General features: G+C 43.4%; 1 long non-coding RNA gene across 1 annotated transcript; it reads left to right on the top strand.

Annotated features, from left to right (window-relative positions):
• Positions 1-14,243: 14,243 nt before the first annotated feature.
• On the top strand, positions 14,244-18,041 carry LOC125551657. Its single transcript, XR_007302987.1, has 5 exons — positions 14,244-14,920; positions 15,442-17,056; positions 17,160-17,427; positions 17,499-17,567; positions 17,672-18,041. It is a non-coding gene; the product is annotated as an uncharacterized LOC125551657 (long non-coding RNA).
• Positions 18,042-19,043: the final 1,002 nt, after the last annotated feature.

The raw sequence follows: 19,043 nt of genomic DNA, 5'->3' as shown, positions 1-19,043 counted from the left end.
TCGTAGACCATAAGCGGAAGCGTTATGACAACACGGGTGATGTAGTTGTACGTCTTCACGATCTGACCGATCCTAGCACCGAAAGTAAGTAGCTTTACAGGTAATTTTTTCTTTGAAAAACTATTTTAAAATTCTCCCTTATGCTTTCCAGAAAATTCTACATCATTTCTGATCAACAATATGTCATTCACATATACTTATCAGAAAGGCTGTAGTGCTCCCACTCACTTCCTTGTAAATACAGGCTTCACCGCAAGTCTGTATAAAACTATATGCTTTGATCAACTCATCAAAGCGTATATTCCAACTCCGAGATGCTTGCACCAGTCCATAGATGGATCGCTGGAGCTTGCACATTTTGTTAGCACCTTTAGGATTGACAAAACCTTCTGGTTGCATCATATACAACTCTTCTTTAAGAAATCCACTAAGGAATGTAGTTTTGATATCCATTTGCCAGATTTCATAAAATGTGGCAATTTGTTAACATGATTCGGACAAACTTAAGCATTGCCACGAATGAGAAAATCTCATCATAGTCAACACCTTGAACTTGTCAAAAACTATTTTCGACCATTCGAGCTTTGTATATAGTAACACTACTATCAGCGTCTGTCTTCCTCTTCAAGATCCATTTATTCTCTATGGCTTGCCGATCATTGGGCAAGTCCACCAAAGTCCATACTTTGTTCTCATACATGGATCCCATCTCAGATTTCATGGCCTCAAGCCATCTGTCGGAATCTGGGCTCATCATCGCTTCCTCATAGTTCGTAGGTTTGTCATGGTCTAGTAACATGACTTCCAGAACAGGATTGCCATACTACTCTGGTGCGGAACATACTCTGGTTGACCTACGAGGTTCGGTAGTAACTTGATCTGAAGTTTCATGATCATCATCATTGACTTCCTCACTAATTGGTGTAGGCATCACTGGAACTGATTTCTGTGATGAACTACTTTCTAATTCGGGAGAAGGTACAATTACCTCATCAAGTTCTACTTTCCTCCCACTCACTTCTTTCGAGAGAAACACCTTCTTTAGAAAGGATCAATTCTTAGCAATGAATATCTTGCCTTCAGATCTGTGATAGAAGGTGTACCCAACAATTTCCTTTGGGTATCCTATGAAGACGCATTTCTCCGATTTGGGTTCGAGCTTATGAGGTTAAAGCTTTTTCACATAAGCATCATAGTCCCAAAGTTTAAGAAATGACAGCGTAGGTTTCTTGCTAAACCACAGTTCATATGGTGTCATCTCAACGGATTTAGATGGTGCCCCATTCAACGTTAATGCAGTTGTCCCTAATGCATAACCCCAAAACTATAGTGGTAAATCGATAAGAGACATCATAAATCGCACCATATCTAATAAAGTATGGTTACGATGTCCGGACACACCATTATGCTATGGTGTTCTAGGTGGCATGAGTTTATGAAACTATTCCACATTGTTTTAATTGAAGACCAAACTCGTAACTCAAATATTCGCCTCCGCGATTAGATCGTAGAAACTTTATTTTATTGTTACAATGATTCTCTACTTCACTCTGAAATTCTTTGAACTTTTAGACTTGTGTTTCATTAAGTAGATATACCCATATCTGCTCAAATAATTTGTGAAGGTCCGAAAATAACGATAACCGCCGCGAGCCTCAACACTCATTGGATTGCATACATCAGTATGTATTATTTCCAATAAGTCAGTTGCTCGCTCCATTGTTTCAAAGAACGAAGTCTCAATCATCTTGCCCACAAGGGATGGTTCGCAAGCATCAAGTGATTCATAATCAAGTGATTCCAAAAGTCCATCATCATGGAGTTTCTTCATGCACTTTACACCAATATGATCTAAATGATAGTGCCACAAATATGTTGCACTATCATTATCAACTTTGCATATTTTGGCATCAATATTATGAATATGTGTATCACTACGATCGAGATTCAGTAAACCATTCACCTTGGGTGTATGACCTCAGAAGGTATTATTCATGTAAACAGAATAATAGTTATTCTTTGACTTAAATATGATCTAAATGACAGTGCCACAAATATGTTGCACTATCATTATCAACTTTGCATATTTTGGCATCAATATTATGAATATGTGTATCACTACGATCGAGATTCAGTAAACCATTCACCTTGGGTGTATGACCTCAGAAGGTATTATTCATGTAAACAGAATAACAATTATTCTTTGACTTAAATGAATAACCGTATTGCAATAAATATGATCCAATCATATTATGCTCCAAGCAAACACCAAATAACATTTATTTTAGGTTCAACACTAACCCCGAAGGTAAAGGGAGTGTGCGATGGTGATCTTATCAACCTTGGAATCACTTCGAACACACATCATCACCTTGTCCTCAGCTAGTCTTTGTTCATTTTATAACTCCTATTTCGAGTTACTAATCTTAGCAACTGAACCGGTATCAAATACCCTGGGGTTACTATGAACACTAGTAAAGTACACATCAATAACATGTATATCGAATATACCTTTCACTTTGCCATCCTTCTTATCCGCCAAGTATTTGGGCAGTTCCGCTTCTAGTGACCATTTCCTATGCAGTAGAAGCACTCAGTTTCAGGCTTGGGTCTAGTTTTGGGCTTCTTCATGGGAGTGGCAACTTGCTTGCCATTCTTCTTGAAGTCCCCTTTCTTTCCCTTGCCCTTTTACTTGAAACTAGTGGTCTTGTCAACCATCAACACTTGATGTTTTTCTTGATTTCTACCTTCGCCGATTTCAACATCGTGAAGAGCTCGGGAATCGTTTCCGTTATCCCTTGTGTATTATAGTACATCACGAAGTTCTAGTAACTAGGTGATACGTCTCCAACGTATCTACTTTTCCAAACACTTTTGCCCTTGTTTTGGACTCTAACTTGCATGATTTGAATGGAACTAACCCGGACTAACGTTGTTTTCAGTAGAATTGCCACGGTGTTATTTTTGTGCAGAAATAAAAGTTCTTGGAATGACCTGAAAATCAACGAAGAATATTTTTGGAATATATAAAAAATACTGGTGAAAGAATCAAGGCCAGGGGGCCCACATCCTGTCCACGAGGGTGGGGGCGCGCCCCCTGCCTCGTGGGCCCCTGGTGCTCCTCCGACCTCAACTCCAACTCTATATATTCATGTGCAAGGAGAAAAATCAGAGAGAAGGATTCATCACATTTTACGATACGGAGCCACCGCCAAGCCCTAATCTCTCTCAGGAGGGCTGATCTGGAGTCCATTCGGGGCTCTGGAGAGGGGAATCCGTCGCCATCGTGATCATCAACCTTCCTCCATCACCAATTTCATGATGCTCACCGCCGTGCGTGAGTAATTCCATCGTAGGCTTGCTGGACGGTGATGGGTTGGATGAGATTTATCATGTAATCGAGTTAGTTTTGTTAGGGCTTGATCCTAGTATCCACTATGTTCTGAGATTGATGTTGCTATGACTTTGCTATGCTTAATTCTTGTCACTAGGGCCCGAGTGCCATGATTTCATATCTGAACCTATTATGTTTTCATGAATATATGTGAGTTCTTGATCCTATCTTGCAAGTCTATAGTCACCTTATTATGTGTTATGATCCGTTAACACCGAAGTGACAATAATCGGGATACTTACCAGTGATGACCGTAGTTTGAGGAGTTCATATATTCACTATGTGTTAATGCTTTGGTCTGATACTCTATTAAAAGGAGGGCTTAATATCCCTTAGTTTCCAATAGGACCCCGCTGCCACGGGAGGGTAGGACAAAAGATGTCATGCAAGTTCTTTTCCATAAGCACATATGACTATATTCGGAATACATGCCTACATTACATTGATGAACTGGAGCTACTTTTGTGTCACCCTATGTTATAACTGTTGCATGAGGAATTGCATCTGACATAATTATCCGTCACTGATCCATTGCCTATGAGCTTTTCATATATTGATCTTCGCTCATTTACTTTTCCGTTGCTAGTGTTACAATCACTATAAAACCAAAAAATATTACTTTTGCTACTGTTACCACTACTATCATATTACTTTGCTACTAAATACTTTGCTACATATATTAAGTTTCTAGGTGTGGTTGAATTAACAACTCAGCTGCTAATACTTGAGAATATTGTTTGGCTCCCCTTGTGTCGAATCAATAAATTTGGGTTGAATACTCTACCCTCAAAAACTATTGCGATCCCCTATACTTGTGGTTATCACTTGGTGATAGTGACTAGAGAACTCTGTCAATCACTATCTTATCTGGAAGATTAACCCCCACTTGATTCAAGTGATTGTAGTACTCAGACATTCTGAGCACATGCTCACTAGCTGAGCTATTCTCCTCCATCTTGTAGGCAAATTACTTGTCAGAGGTCTCATACCTCTTAACACGGGCATGAGTCTGAAATACCAATTTCAGCTCTTGGAACATCTCATATGCTCGGTGGCATTCAAAACATTTTTGAAGTCCCAGTTCTAAGCCGTAAAGTATGGCGCACTAAACTATCAAGTAGTCATCATACGGAGCTTGTCAAACGTTCATAACGTCTGCATCTGCTCCTGCAAAAGGTCTGTCACCTAGCGATGCATCAAGGACATAATTCTTCTGTGCAACAATGAGGATAATCCTTAGATCACAGACCCAATCCGGATCATTGCTACTATCATCTTTCAACTTATTTTTCTCTAGGAACATATAAAAAATAAAATAGGGGAGCTATTGATCTACAACATAGATATGCAAAAACTACCAGGACTAAGTTCATGATAAATTAAAGTTCAATTAATCATATTACTTAAGAACTCCCACTTGGATAGACATCCCTCTAATCATCAAAGTGATAATGTGATCCATATCAACTAAACCATGTCCGATCATCACGTGAGATGGAGTAGTTTTCAATGGTGAACATCACTATGTTGATCATATCTTCTATATGATTCACGCTTGACCTTTCGGTCTCAGTGTTCCGAGGCCATAACTGCATATGCTAGGCTCGTCAAGCTTAACCCAAGTATTCCACGTGTGCAAAACTGTCTTGCACCCATTGTATGTGAACGTAGAGCTTATCACAGCCGATCATCACGTGGTGTCTCGGCACGACGAACTGTCGCAACGGTGCATACTCAGGGAGAACACTTATACCTTGAAATTTAGCGAGGGATCATCTTATAATTCTACCGCCGTACTAAGCAAAATAAGATGCATAAAAGATAAACCTCATATGCAATCAAAATATGTGACATGATATGGCCATTATCATCTTGTGTCTTTGATCTCCATCTTCAAAGTACCGTCATGATCTCCATCGTCACCGGCATGACACCATGATCTCCATCATCTCAATCTGTATCAACATGTTGTCACATGGTTGTCTTGCCAACTATTGCTTTTGCAACTATTGCTATCGCATAGCGATAAAGTTAAGCAATTGTATGGCGCTTGCATCTTATGCAATAAAGAGACAACCATAAGGCTCCTGCCAGTTGCCGATAACTTTAACAAAACATGATCATCTCATACAACAATATATATAATCACGTCTTGACCATATCACATCACAACATGCCCTGCAAAAACAAGTTATACGTCCTCTACTTTGTTGTTGCAAGTTTTACGTGGCTGCTACGGGCTTAGTAAGAACCGTTCTTACCTACGCATCAAAAACCACAACACGGTATAGTGATTGGTTTTTGATCTTTAGAAAGAACCCTGTTCATTGAATCTGATTCAACTAAAGTTGGAGAAACTGACACCTGCCAACCACCTGTGTGAAAAGCACGTCGGTAGAACCAGTCTCATGAACGCGGTCATGTAATGTCATTCCGGGCCGCTTCATCCAACAATACCATCGAATCAAGAAACAACTAGTGACGGCAAGCAATATGTATGTACCCACGCCCACAACTCCTTTGTGTTCTACTCGTGCATATAACATCTACGCATAGACCTGGCTCGGATGCCACTGTTGGGGAACGCAGTATTTCAAAAAAATTCCTACGCACACGCAAGATCTATCTAGGCGATGCATAGCAATGAGAGGGGAGAGTGTTGTCCACGTACCCTCGTAGACCATAAGAGGAAGCGTTATGACAACGTGGTTGATGTAGTCGTACGTCTTCACGATCCGACCGATCCTAGCACCGAAAGTACGACACCTCCGTGATCTGCACACGTTTATCTCGGTGACGTCCCACGAACTCTGGATCTTTCTGAGTGTCGCGGGAGTGCTTCGTCAGCACGACAGCGTGATGACGGTGATGATGAAGTTACCGACGCAGGGCTTCGCCTAAGCACTACAACGATATGACCGAGGTGGAAATCTATGGAGGGGGGCACCGCACACGGCTAAGAGATCAACTTGTGTGTCTATGGGGTGCCCCCTCCCCCGTATATAAAGGAGTGGATGAGGGGAGGGCCGGTCCTCTCTATGGCGCGCCCTAGGGGGAGTCCTAATCCCACCGGGAGTAGGATTCCCCCCTTTCCCTAGTAGGAGTAGGAGAGAAGGAAGGGGGAGAGAGAGGGAAGGAAGCCCCCTCCCCCCCGCACCCAATTCGGATTGGGCTAGGGGGCGTGCCCTCCACCTTTCCCTTCCTCTCCTCTATTCCACAAAGGCCCAATAAGGCCCATATACTCCCCGGGGGGTTCCGGTAACCTCCCGGCACTCCGGTAAATGTCCGAACTCATCTGGAACCATTCCGATGTCCAAACATAGGCTTCCAATATATCGATATTTATGTCTCGACCATTCCGAGACTCCTCGTCATGTCCGTGAACATATCCGGGACTCTAAACTACCTTCGGTACATCAAAACACATAAACTCATAATACCGATCGTCACCGAACGTTAAGCGTGCGGACCCTACGGGTTCGAGAACTATGTAGACATGACCAAGACACATCTCCGGTCAATAACCAATAGCGGAACCTGGATGCCCATATTGGCTCCTACATATTCTACGAAGATCTTTATCAGTCAAACCGCATAACAACATATGTTATTCCCTTTGTCATCGGTATGTTACTTGCCCGAGATTCGATCGTCAGTATCATCATACCTAGTTCAATCTCGTTACCAGCAAGTCTCTTTACTCGTTCCGTAATGCATCATCCCGTAACTAACTCATTAGTCACATTGCTTGCAAGGCTTATAGTGATGTGCATTACCGAGAGGGCCTAGAGATACCTCTTCGACAATCGGAGTGACAAATCCTAATCACGATCTATGCCAACTCAACAAACACCATCGGAGACACCTGTAGAGCATCTTTATAATCACCCAGTTACGTTGTGACATTTGATAGCACACAAGGTGTTCGTCCGGTATTCGGGAGTTACATAATCTCATAGTTAGAGGAACATGTATAAGTCATGATGAAAGCAATAGCAATAAAACTAAACGATCATTTATCCTAAGCATCACATCATTCTCTAATGATGTGATCCCGTTCATCAAATGAAAACACATGTCTATGGTCAGGAAACTTAACCATCTTTGATTAATGAGCTAGTCAAGTAGAGGCATACTAGGGACACTCTGTTTTGTCTATCTATTCACACATGTACTAAGTTTCCGATTAATACAATTCTAGCATGAATAATAAACATTTATCATGATATAAGGAAATATAAATAACAACTTTATTATTGCCTCTAGGGCATATTTCCTTCAGCCCCCTGGTTCACCCGTCCTGTGCCCACACCTGTTACCCGTGCGCCCGATAAGGACCCCCCGAGCCAATGACAGTGGGGCCTAACGCCCCCAGAGCGTTTAAAAAAAGTAAAAGAAGACAAAAATTAAAAATTAATTAAACCTAATTAACTCTGTTTAGTTAACCAAATGAACTAATTAAACTAATTAACTCAGTTTAGTTAATCTCTGCCATTGACAATCGGGGCCCACGCGTCAGTTAACCCAATCAATGGTCAATGTTGACTGATGATATCATGTTGACATCATGCTGACATCATAATTGCTTTTTCTAATTAAATTGATCTCATAATTCCAAAACTGAATTAAAACTTTAAAAATTAATATAAGATAATCCGCAACTCGGATGAAAATACTTCATACATGAAAGTTGCTCAGAACGATGAGATGAATCCGAATACGTGGTCCGTTCGTCTGCCACACATCCCTAGCATAGCCAACAAGCAACCGTCCCCTTCAGTCCGTTTGTGTGAAAATGCCGAACACTAGGGATACTTTCCCGGATGTTTTCCCCCTTCGCCAATACCACGTAGGACTGTGTTAGGTCACCCCGAGCTCTGCATATTGCCATGTTATGCTTTGTGATGCTTTGATTCTTCTGTTATTTATTGTGTTCCCCCTCCGTTACTTCTTTCCAGTAGACCCCAAGACCGCTGTCGGTACCCCTGTGATCGAGTACATCAACGACGACCCCTCCTTGCCAGAGCAATCAGGCAAGGCCCCCTTTGTTCATCCCAATATCGCTTACTCTTTCCCTCTACTGCTTGCATTAGAGTAGTGTAGCTGTTACTGCTTTCGGATGAACCTATTCTGCTGCATAGCCTATCCTTGTTACTTCTATAGTTACCTTTACGTGCAATCCTAAATGCTTAGTATAGGATGTTAGAGTTTTATCATCAGTGGCCTTACAGTCTTGTCCGTCCCCATGCTATACTACTAGGTCGTGATCACTTCAGGAGGTGATCACAGGTACATATACTATATACATTTACATTACCTATGTTACTGTTCGGAGATGGGGGCTGAAGGGGCAGGTGGTTCCATCCAGGTAGTGATGGGCCTGGGTTCTTGAAGGCCCCCGACTGTTACTTTGTGGTGGAGCGACAGGGCAGGTTGTGACCACCTAGGAGACAGGTGGGCCTGATCCCTGGTCGGCATCCACGGATACTCCAAATAACATGCATAACGAGATCTAGATATTTGACCTGAGTCTAGCCACTGGCCTATACGCACTAACCACCACACGGGAACAATTATGGGCACTCGACGACGTGGTATCAACCGAAGCCTCCTAGACATCAGCGACTGAGCGGCGCGTGTCGGGTTGGACCGCATAAGCAACTTCCTTTGTAATGGAGGTTGCTAGGTCTGCTCACCGGCTGCGTTCGCAATGTGCAGGTGTGCAATGGGCGATGGGCCCAGACCCCTGCGCGCTTAGGATTTAGACCGGCGTGCTGACCTCTCTCGGGTGCCTAGGTAGGGCTGCAATGTGTTGATCTTCCAAGGCCGCGCATGACCCAGGAAAGTGTGTCCAGCCAGAGGGATCGAGCATGTTGGGTAATATGGTGCACCCCTGCAGGGAAGTTTATCTATTCGAATAGCCGCGTCACTCGGTAATAGGACGACCCAGAGTTGTATTCTGACCTTATGACAACTATAACTGGATACTTAATAAAACACACCTCTTACAAGTTCCAGAGACAACGCGGTGATCGCTTTCCTACAGGGCGACGAGGGGAGGATCGCCGGGTAGGATTATGCTACATGTTGTTACTTGGTGAACTTACTAGCCACTCTCTTCTACATGCTTCAAGATGGAGGCTGCCAGAAGCGTAGTCTTCGTTAGGACTAGCTATCCCCCTATTATTCTGGAATTCTGTAGTTCAATCCACAGATACTAGCCATTTCATTGATACCATTGCATATGTAGTATAGATCCTTGCTTGCAAGTTCTTTGGATGAGTACTCACGGTTGCTTTGCTCCCTCTTTTCCCCCTTTCCTTCTCTTCTCGGATTTCACAACCAGATGCTGGAGCCCAGGAGCCAGACGCCACCATCGACGATGACTCCTACTACACCGAGGGTACCTACTTCTATGTTCAGTCCGTGGATGACCAGGAGTAGTTAGGAGGATCCAAGGCAGGAGGCTTGTTCCTCTTCGATCTATATCTAGTTTTTGCTAGTCATCTTATGGCAACTTGTTTAACTTATGTCTGTACTCAGATATTTTTGCTTCCGCTGACTCTTGTGTATTCGAGCCCTCGAGGCTCGTGGCTTGTAATATAAAGCTTGTATTATTTTACTTTGTGTCTAGAGTTGTGTTGTGATGTCTTTTCATGACTCCTTGATCTTGATTGTACACATTTGTGTGTATGAGTATTGTACGGTCAAATCGGGGGCGCCACAAAGATAGAGAGAAAATGAAAGTCATTCCCTATGCCTCAGCCATAGGTTCTATTATGTATGCCATGTTGTGTTTTCCTGACCTGATGTGTGCCTTTCCATAAGTTTGGTAGGGAGGTACCAAAGTAATCCAAGAGAGGACCACTGGACAGCGGTCAAGAACATCCTGAAGTACCTGAAAAGGACCAAGGATATGTTTCTCGTTTATGGAAGTGAGGAAGAGCTCCTCATAAAAGGTTATGTCGATGCTAGCTTTAACACTGATCCGGGTGACCCTAGGTCATAAACCGGATATGCATTTATATTGATTGGCGGAGCTATGAGTTGGTGTAGTTCCAACCAGAGCGTCATGGCGGGATCTATGTGTGAAGCGGAGTACATAGCTGCTTTGGAAGCAACGCATGAAGGAGTCTGTATGAAGGAGCTCATATCTGACCTGGGTGTAATACATAGTGCGTCGGGTCCAATGAAAATCTTTTGTGACAACACTGGAGAAATTTCCTTAGTGATGGAATCCATGTTTCACAAGAGAACCAAACACATCAAGAAACGCTTCAACTCCATTCGTGAAAAGGTCAAGGATGGAGAGATAGAAATTTGCAAAGTACATACGGATCTGAATGTAGCAGTCCCGATGACTAAACCTCTTCCACGGGCAAAACATGATGAACAACAAGACTCCATGGGTGTTAGATTCATTACTATGTAATCTATATTATTGACTCTAGTGCAAGTGTGAGACTGATGGAAATACGCCCTAGAGGCAATAATAAATTTGTTATTATTATATTTCCTTATTCATGATGAAAGGTTTATTATTCATGCTAGAATTGTATTGATTGGAAACTTAAATACATGTGTGGATACATAAACAAATACCGTGTCCCTAGTGAGCCTCTACTAGACTAGCTCATTGATCAAAGATGGTTAAGGTTTTCTAACCATGGACATGTGTTGCCACTTGATAACGGGATCACATCATTAGGAGAATGATGTGATGGACTAGACCCATATGTAGCTTAGCAAATGATCGTTCAGTTTATTGCTAGTACTTTCTTAATGTCAATACATATTCCTTCGACCATGAGATCTTGCAACTCCCGGATACCGAAGGAATACCTTCTGTGCTGTCAAACATCACAACATAACTAGGTGGTCATAAAGATGCTCTACAGGTATCTCTGAAGGTGTCTGTTGAGTTGGCATGGATCGAGATTATGATTTTTCACTCCGTGTATCGGAGAGGTATCTCTGGGCCCTCTCGGCAATACACATCACAAGAAGCTTGCAAGCACAGTGAATAAGGAGTTAGTTATGAGATGATGTATTACAAAACGAGTAAAGAGACTTGTCGGTAACGAGACTGAACTAGGTATGAAGATGCCGACGATCGAATCTCGGGCAAGTAGCATACCGACAGACAAAGGGAATTACGTATGTTGTCATAAGGTTCGACCAATAAAGATCTTCGTAGAATATGTACGAACTAATATGGGCATCCAGGTCCCGCTATTGGTTATTGACCGGAGAGGCGTCTCGGTCATGTCTACATCATTCTTGAACCCGTAGGGTCCGCACGCTTAACGTTCATTGATGATATAGTACTATATGAGTTATGTGACTTTGTGACTGAATGTTGTTTGGAGTCCCGTATGAGATCATGGACAAGATGAGGAGCTCTGGAATGGTCTGGAGGTAAATATTGATATATATGACAATGCTATTTGGTCACCAGAAAGGTTTCAGAATGTACACGCTAATCATCCGATCACCGGAAGGGGTTCCGGGAAGCCCCGAGAGGTTAATGGGCCATATGGGCCAAACGAGGGGAGCACACCAGCCGAAAAGAGGCTGGCGTGCCCCTCCTCCAGCCGTAGGCCTTTGGGAGAAAAGGAAGGGGTGGGAGTCGGCCTCCCCCTACCTTCCTTCTCCTCCCCTTTCCTCCCCCCCCCCCCGTTTGCAAACAAGGAAGGGGGGCGTAGGGAAGGCGCCCAAGGGGGCTGACCGGCCACCTTGGGGCACACCCTGGCTGCCTCCCCTCCCCCACCTATATATGTGTGTGTGTGTGTGTTTATATATATATATATATATGAGATGGAGGGGGAGCCACACACCCACGACAATCCCTAAGCTGTGTGCAGTGCCCCTCTCCACAGTTTCATCCTCCGTCTAGTTTTTCCGCACTACACGGCGAAGCCCTACAGGAACAAGTTCACCACCACCATCACCACGCCGTCGTGCTGCCGAAACTCATCTACTACTTTGCCCGTCTTGCTGGATCAAGAAGGCGAGGACGTCATTGAGCTGAACGTGTGTTGAACGCGGAGGTGCCGTACATTAGGTACTTGATCGGTTGGATCGTGAAGGTGTTCGACTACATCAACTGCCTTGATAAATGCTTCTGCTTAACGGTCGACGATGGTACGTAGACACACTCTTCACTCTCATAGATATGCATCTCCATGGATAGATCTTGCATGTGCGTAGAATTTTTTTGTTTTCCATGCAACGTTCCCCAACAGATCCCGCTACGACGCTTTGCTTGGAACTGCACCAACTAATCGCTCCACCATTTAGAATATATGCGTATCTGGTCTGAGACTTTGAGTCATCCAGATCTATGTCAAAGCTAGCATCGACGTAACCCTTTACGATGAGCTCTTCGTTACCTCCATAAACAAGAAACATGCCCTTAGCCCTCTTTAGGTACTTAAGGATATTTTGACCGCTTTCCAGTGATCTACTCCTGGATCACTCTGGTATATACCTGCTGATGTCTACTACACAACTAGTTTTTTTGTAGACTTGTGTTGGGCCTCTAGGTATAGAGTTTTGTAGGACAGTAGCAAATTTCCCTCAAGTGGATGACCTAAGATTTATTAATCCGTGGGAGGCATAGGAAAAAGATGGTCTCTCTCAAACAACCCTACAATCAAATACAAGAAATCTCTTGTATCCCCAACACACCCAATACAATGGTAAATTGTATAGGTGCACTAGTTCGGCGAAGAGATGGTTATACAAGTGTAGTAATGATATTAGATATTGATTTTTGTAATAGTAACAATAAAAATCAGCAAGGTAGCAAGTAAGAAAAGTGAGCACAAACGGTATTGCAATGCTTAGAAACTAGCTCTAGGGTCCGTACTTTCGCTAGTGCAATCTCTCAACAATGATGATCATATAACCATCCCTCAACGTGCGATGAAGAATCACTCCAAAGTTCTTATCTAGCAGAGAACATAAGACAAAATTGTTTGTAGGTTACGAAACCAGCTCAAAGTTATCCTTTCTGATCGGTCTATCTAAGAGTTCATACTAAAATAATACCATATGATATACATCAACCAACACTAATGTCACATGTATACTCCAATGTCATCACGAGTATCCATGAGTTGATTATACGATATGCATAAAACAATTTCAGATTCATAATACTCAATCCTATACAAAGAACCTCAAAGAGTACCCCAATATTTCTACCGGAGAAACGAGGACAAAAACGTACATCAACCCCTATGCATAGATTACCCCAATGTCACCTCGGGAATCCGTGAGTTGAGTGCCAAAACATATATCAAGTGAATCAGTATGATACCCCATTGTCACCATGGGTATTCATAGCAAGACATACATCAAGTGCTCTTAAATCCATAAAAGTATTCAATCCGATAACAACGAAATATCAAAGGGAAAACTCAATTCATCACAACAAGATAGAGGAAGAAACACCATATGATCCAACTATATTAACAAAGCTCGCAGTACATTAAGATCGTGCCAAATCAAGAACACAAGAGAGAGATATTAAACACATAGCTACTGGTACAAACCCTCAGCCCCGAGGGTGAACTACTCCCTGCTCATCATGGTGGCCGCCAGGATAATAAAGATGGCCTCCGGATGATATCCCCTCCGACAGGGCGCCGAAACAGAGTCTAGATTGGTTTTTCGTGGCTATAGAGACTTGCAGCGGTGTAACTTTTAATCTATTGGTATATATATATATATATATATATATATAGGACAGGGCTATTCTGTTACTAATAACAGATTAATATTCTGTTACCCTCGCGTCCTATATTCCCGAACCGGTATGGAGGAAAGAAACAGCAACCCCAATGGCCCAAAAGGAAAACAGAAAAATGCACGCCCTCACCCCCGTGAGCCCACGCCCGTCACTCCCCACGAACGCCGCCTCCCTCTCTCCTACATCGGCGCCGCCCTTACCTCGCGCCGGCAGCCGCTCTCCCTCGCGCGCCGACCTCCTCCACCCCCACGCTCAGGACGCCTTCCTTCCTGCGCTCCGGTCGCCTTTCTCCTCGCGCGCCGGCCTCCTCCCTACCCCGCGCTCCGTCTGCGTTTCTTCCCGCGCTCCGGCCATCTTCCTCCCCGCGCTCCGGCCATCTTCCTCCCCGCGCTCCGGCCGTCTTCCTCCCCGCACTCCGGCCGCCGCCTTCCTCCCTGCGCTCCGGCCTCCTTCCTCCCCGCAATCCGTCCGCCTCCCTCCCCGCGCTCCGTCCACCTTCCTCCCCGAGATCCGTCCGCCTTCTCCCCTGAGATCCCACGGCCGTACCGCCGCCGGCCAACCCCTCCATCTGTAAGTAAGGGCACTGGGCCGCCCTCCACACCGGGGTGGCCCTGCTAGCCATCAGCGGGGGAAGCGGAGTGGCTGCCATGGCGGGGGTGGAGACGAGTTCGTCCTGGGCGTGCGCATCCTCGGGAAGTCCATCTGCAATATGGGCACCTCGCCGAGACCTCATAGTGCTCGTCCCAGACTACTCTCCGAAGCCACTCGAGGTATGCGTGCACATCTGCACTTCAGTCGACAAAAATCAGCAGAATTGGTACTATGAACTTCTGTGCTGGTCGGTCTTATGTGTTACTTTAATGTTGGACTGAGGAATTTGGCATTAAAATGAAATCATATACAAGCTGAAACATAGAGCTCGCAGCTTCTGTTTGTAGTTTGAACTTAGGCTCGTCTCTCTCTGTCTGTCGTACTCCAATCGTTCTTTGCCATGATGTTGAATCAAGTAACTATGGGTGCATTGCAGCAGTAATGTTTATTTGGTGCATAAAGCTCACCAAAGAAAACCCATCTCTATTAGTTAGCATTTTGGAAGTGCGTGCTTTGGCAATTAACTGCTGAGTGCATATATCTTTCCCCTGCAATATTTATAGTGTGGTGTAGTCAGTATGCTGAAGATGAAGTTTCTTGTCGAACTTTTCCAGTTAATATACATGGTACTTGGTCATATATTTCACATGTACTTACATCATTGTTAAGCATCTTTCCATCTAAACTTCCATTCCTACAGGTGAAGAATACACAGGAGGATCTGCCCCAGCAAACCACATGTCGCCGGAGGCGCTCTGCCTCTCCTATGCACCCCCTGCTTCTATCTCCACCGCCGCCCTCCCTTACCCCTCTGCAGTTCTTGGCACCACGGTTGTTGCCCCGCACTGGATAGATGCGCCGCTGTCGCTCTGTCGCCGCATACAGAGAGTTCAACGCCGCAACCCCCGTCTGCTCAATCTCACCGCCATGGGCGTGCCCCACTCCAACTCCCTCGCCTGTGCTTCCATGGCGAAACAGTGCAACCTGCAGGAGGAATCGTGGGGGGTCGAGGACGTCCAGCTCGGCAATCCAACTCGGCATGATTCACGTCATCGTTGGCCCCATGTTCGCTGGCAAGACCACCGCGCTTCTCCGCCGGCACCGACAGGTACTCACCCCCGTCCCGTCTCTTACTTACTGCTTCATGTTGTGTTGCTAAAAATAAAAAACAAGCAAGTTCAAATTGAAAAATAATGAGAAGCTAGATGTTTAAAAAAATCAGAAGTTATTTTAGTGAATCTCTATTGAAAATTAGCTCACGTTTTAGTGAATCAGAAGTGGTTTGTACTTTTTTACTTGATGCGTGTTCTTGAGCAGTTCAAAACATGTGCTTGTTCCGTGGTTTGCTATAACACTTGTTAGATTGCTCTAAAAGAAGTCATGTATTCGTGAATTTTCTACTGGTGTAGCAGCCCTGTATGTATTTTATCATCAGTTCATAAAGAAAAGCTGAAAACAGTGCAGTGTGCGTGTTAAAAAAATAATTCAGTTTCATATTGTATGGTAGTTTTCACTTCATAGAAAATTTCTAACAGTTCGGCCAAAATAAAGTTTGCATAGTTCATACTCAAGAGGCGGTAATGTTCAATGACAGAAAAACATCAGTTCAAATATATATGCAGAAGGTTGAGAGCCAAAAAAAACTGATTTTTTTATGTGTTTAATTTTTCACCTGTAAGATAGAAATTTTTCTCTCTTGTCTATCTTGGTTCTCTGGAAAATTGGGCTGGGAGTCGACAAGCCGGGCAAAATATGTTGCTACTTCTACAGTATCAAAGATGATGAGATTCTAGTCTTGCTCGTCGAGGACCCAATCACAGGGCAGTCTATCGGTGCTGCAATGCATTAGGAAAAGTTCAAGTTTCCTATTAGATTTAGTTCTATTGGAAAAGGGTCGCCCTCACCGCGCTTATCCCCGTCGCCGGAGGGCCGACGTGCAAGGGTTGGGCCACAGCCGACACTTCCGGTCGTGCCCTACCACCGCTCAATCTTCTCGCCTAACCCCCTTCCTCCCCGATCTTCTATTGATGTACCCCAACTACCACTGGAGCTTCGGGGAGCACTCCTCCGTCCAAGTTGAGCATTGGGCGCCGTCCGAGTAGAGCACTGCACCCCGTCCAAGTCCCCATCTAATGTTGAACGTTCAATTTTGTCATGTTGAATAATATAGCGTTGAGCACCCTACAATTTTTTTTCGCTTGAGAGCTGAGCAAACAGTGGAGCCTGCTGGAGGAGTCACGGGGTCGAGGACCTCCTGCTCAACAATACAACTTCTTGTTTTGTGGCCGGACGCTCAAGATATGTATGTGGTCCCAGTAAGTACATGAGTATTAATTTTAGCAAGTTTGGTTGCTTCTGAAAACTGAAAAATGTCAGCTTGTGCTGATGCATTCCAAAAATGTGTTGTGTGTTTTCAAGAAAAAACATTTGTCAGGTTTTTGGTGGCCAAGTATTATTGATATGGAGATGAATAACTATGCGGATGCGCTCCTGTTGTTTTTCTCAAAAAAACAAGATGCCATGTTTACACATCCATATTTAATTTTGGAAGGTTCACACATCCATATTAGAGAGATTCATCGGACATAATTTTGTAAGGTCAGAAAAAGCAATTGCTCAGTACATCACAGCAGCTCTTCGATGCAAAAAGGATGGCTCTTCTCAAGTCAGCAGCTAGCCAAACTGGGTAAGTTTTCAGAAATTCATTCTAGTGTCAAACGTTGGTGAGATTCTGATTAAGACTTTTATCCATTCCAGCAACTTCTGGGTAGCTCAGTCAAATATGGCAGTTGTGCAGTAAACAGTTTCAGTTGAGAAATCAGCAAGGTGTAATGCATACTGTCTTCTATAACTCATTTCACTTCACGATTTCTTCACCTGTTTGTTGTTTCCTAATTATCCTAATTCCTAAATGTTCTACTCAACTTCAGCGCCATGCTCAGTCCAACCGCGTGGCTTCGGGGTGGCCGAGTTCGTCGTGACCATCAGTTCGGAGACCTGCGTCACTGCACGTGTCGCTACCATGGCCCCCTGTGTCACTACGTGCTCCGTCAACAACCTCCTGCACAAGGAAAGGCAACAGGAGTAGAGGCGTCTGAGATGCTCTGTTCTAGCGAGGTGGCTGATTATGTTTGTTAGTTTGTAATACTTCGGCCGCGGTGTACTTATGTATCTTTTTCTGGCTGGAGCACGACCAGAGCTTATGTCAGTATGAATTTTGATTGTGATGGTACCACAAACTCTATAAAAACTCCAGCAATCCAATCCATTTTTACTGGTACTTACCTTTTATAAAATTCACATGGATTGTGCCCCTATTACCAAATGTGGTACAAAAATGAACTGTGCCCACCATTTTATTTTAGTTCAACAGTTTGTAATACTTAAAAAAGAGGAGGTAAAAGTGAACCATTCGGTTTTGTATTATAAAAAGTGTTAATGCGAGAAAGTTCAAAAACATCTTGTTTAATAAGTTCTGCTTGTTTTGTGTATAGTATTTATTGAGCTAAAAATGGTATGGTTCATACATTTTTGTTGATCTCATTGTAATCGTCCTTGTTTTTGTGAGTTTCCTGATGCAACTTTTGTGGTCAGTCCAGATGGGAGAGGGTGATCTGTCCAAAGTGTAATTCTATGACGTTGACGTTCAAGTTCTACGACTGATCCGTACAAACAAAAATGATGGTCCTTTCTATAAATAAAAATGGTTTAATTAAAAATATTGATTAGTACAAGTTAAAAATGGTGGTCCGTTCAGAATAAAAGAAATGACATAAATTCAAATTGTAAAAGTTCAAGCAAAAAAGAAACCCCATGTAATTCAAATGGTAAAAGTACAAGTCGCAAAATAAGAGAAGTCCAGAACATCGTTGTAAAAAAATGTTTAGTTCAAAAAAGAATAAAAAACATTTTCTTTTTAAAAAAATATCGTTCAGCCCGATGATACAAACCATGCAAGTACAGGGGCGATGATACAGTAAGTCGTTGAAAACTTACGTGCGAAAATATTACCCAAAAACATAGCAAAGTCTAGTTAGTGAAAACACGCTTAGTACAAACCCATGCAAACATCAGTACAAGTACTCTTTTTTCAGAACAATTCAAAATTACTCTACAAAAAATAGCTCAGTACAAACATACACATATATCAGTACAAGTACTCTGTTTTTCAGACGAGAAAACAGCAGGATCCGTCTTGCCGTATTCAAAATTACTCTTAAATGATTGCGAATTTGAGAAAATGTTCAACATCACTAAGTTTCACATTTTTGGTAGCTTTCCAATGATATATTATTTGCCCCA

The sequence above is a fragment of the Triticum urartu genome, chromosome 4 (assembly GCF_003073215.2).
Source record: "Triticum urartu cultivar G1812 chromosome 4, Tu2.1, whole genome shotgun sequence".
Lineage (NCBI taxonomy): Eukaryota > Viridiplantae > Streptophyta > Magnoliopsida > Poales > Poaceae > Triticum > Triticum urartu.
The sequence above is the reverse complement of the archived record's forward strand: the minus strand, read 5'-3'. Positions and strand labels throughout refer to the sequence as shown.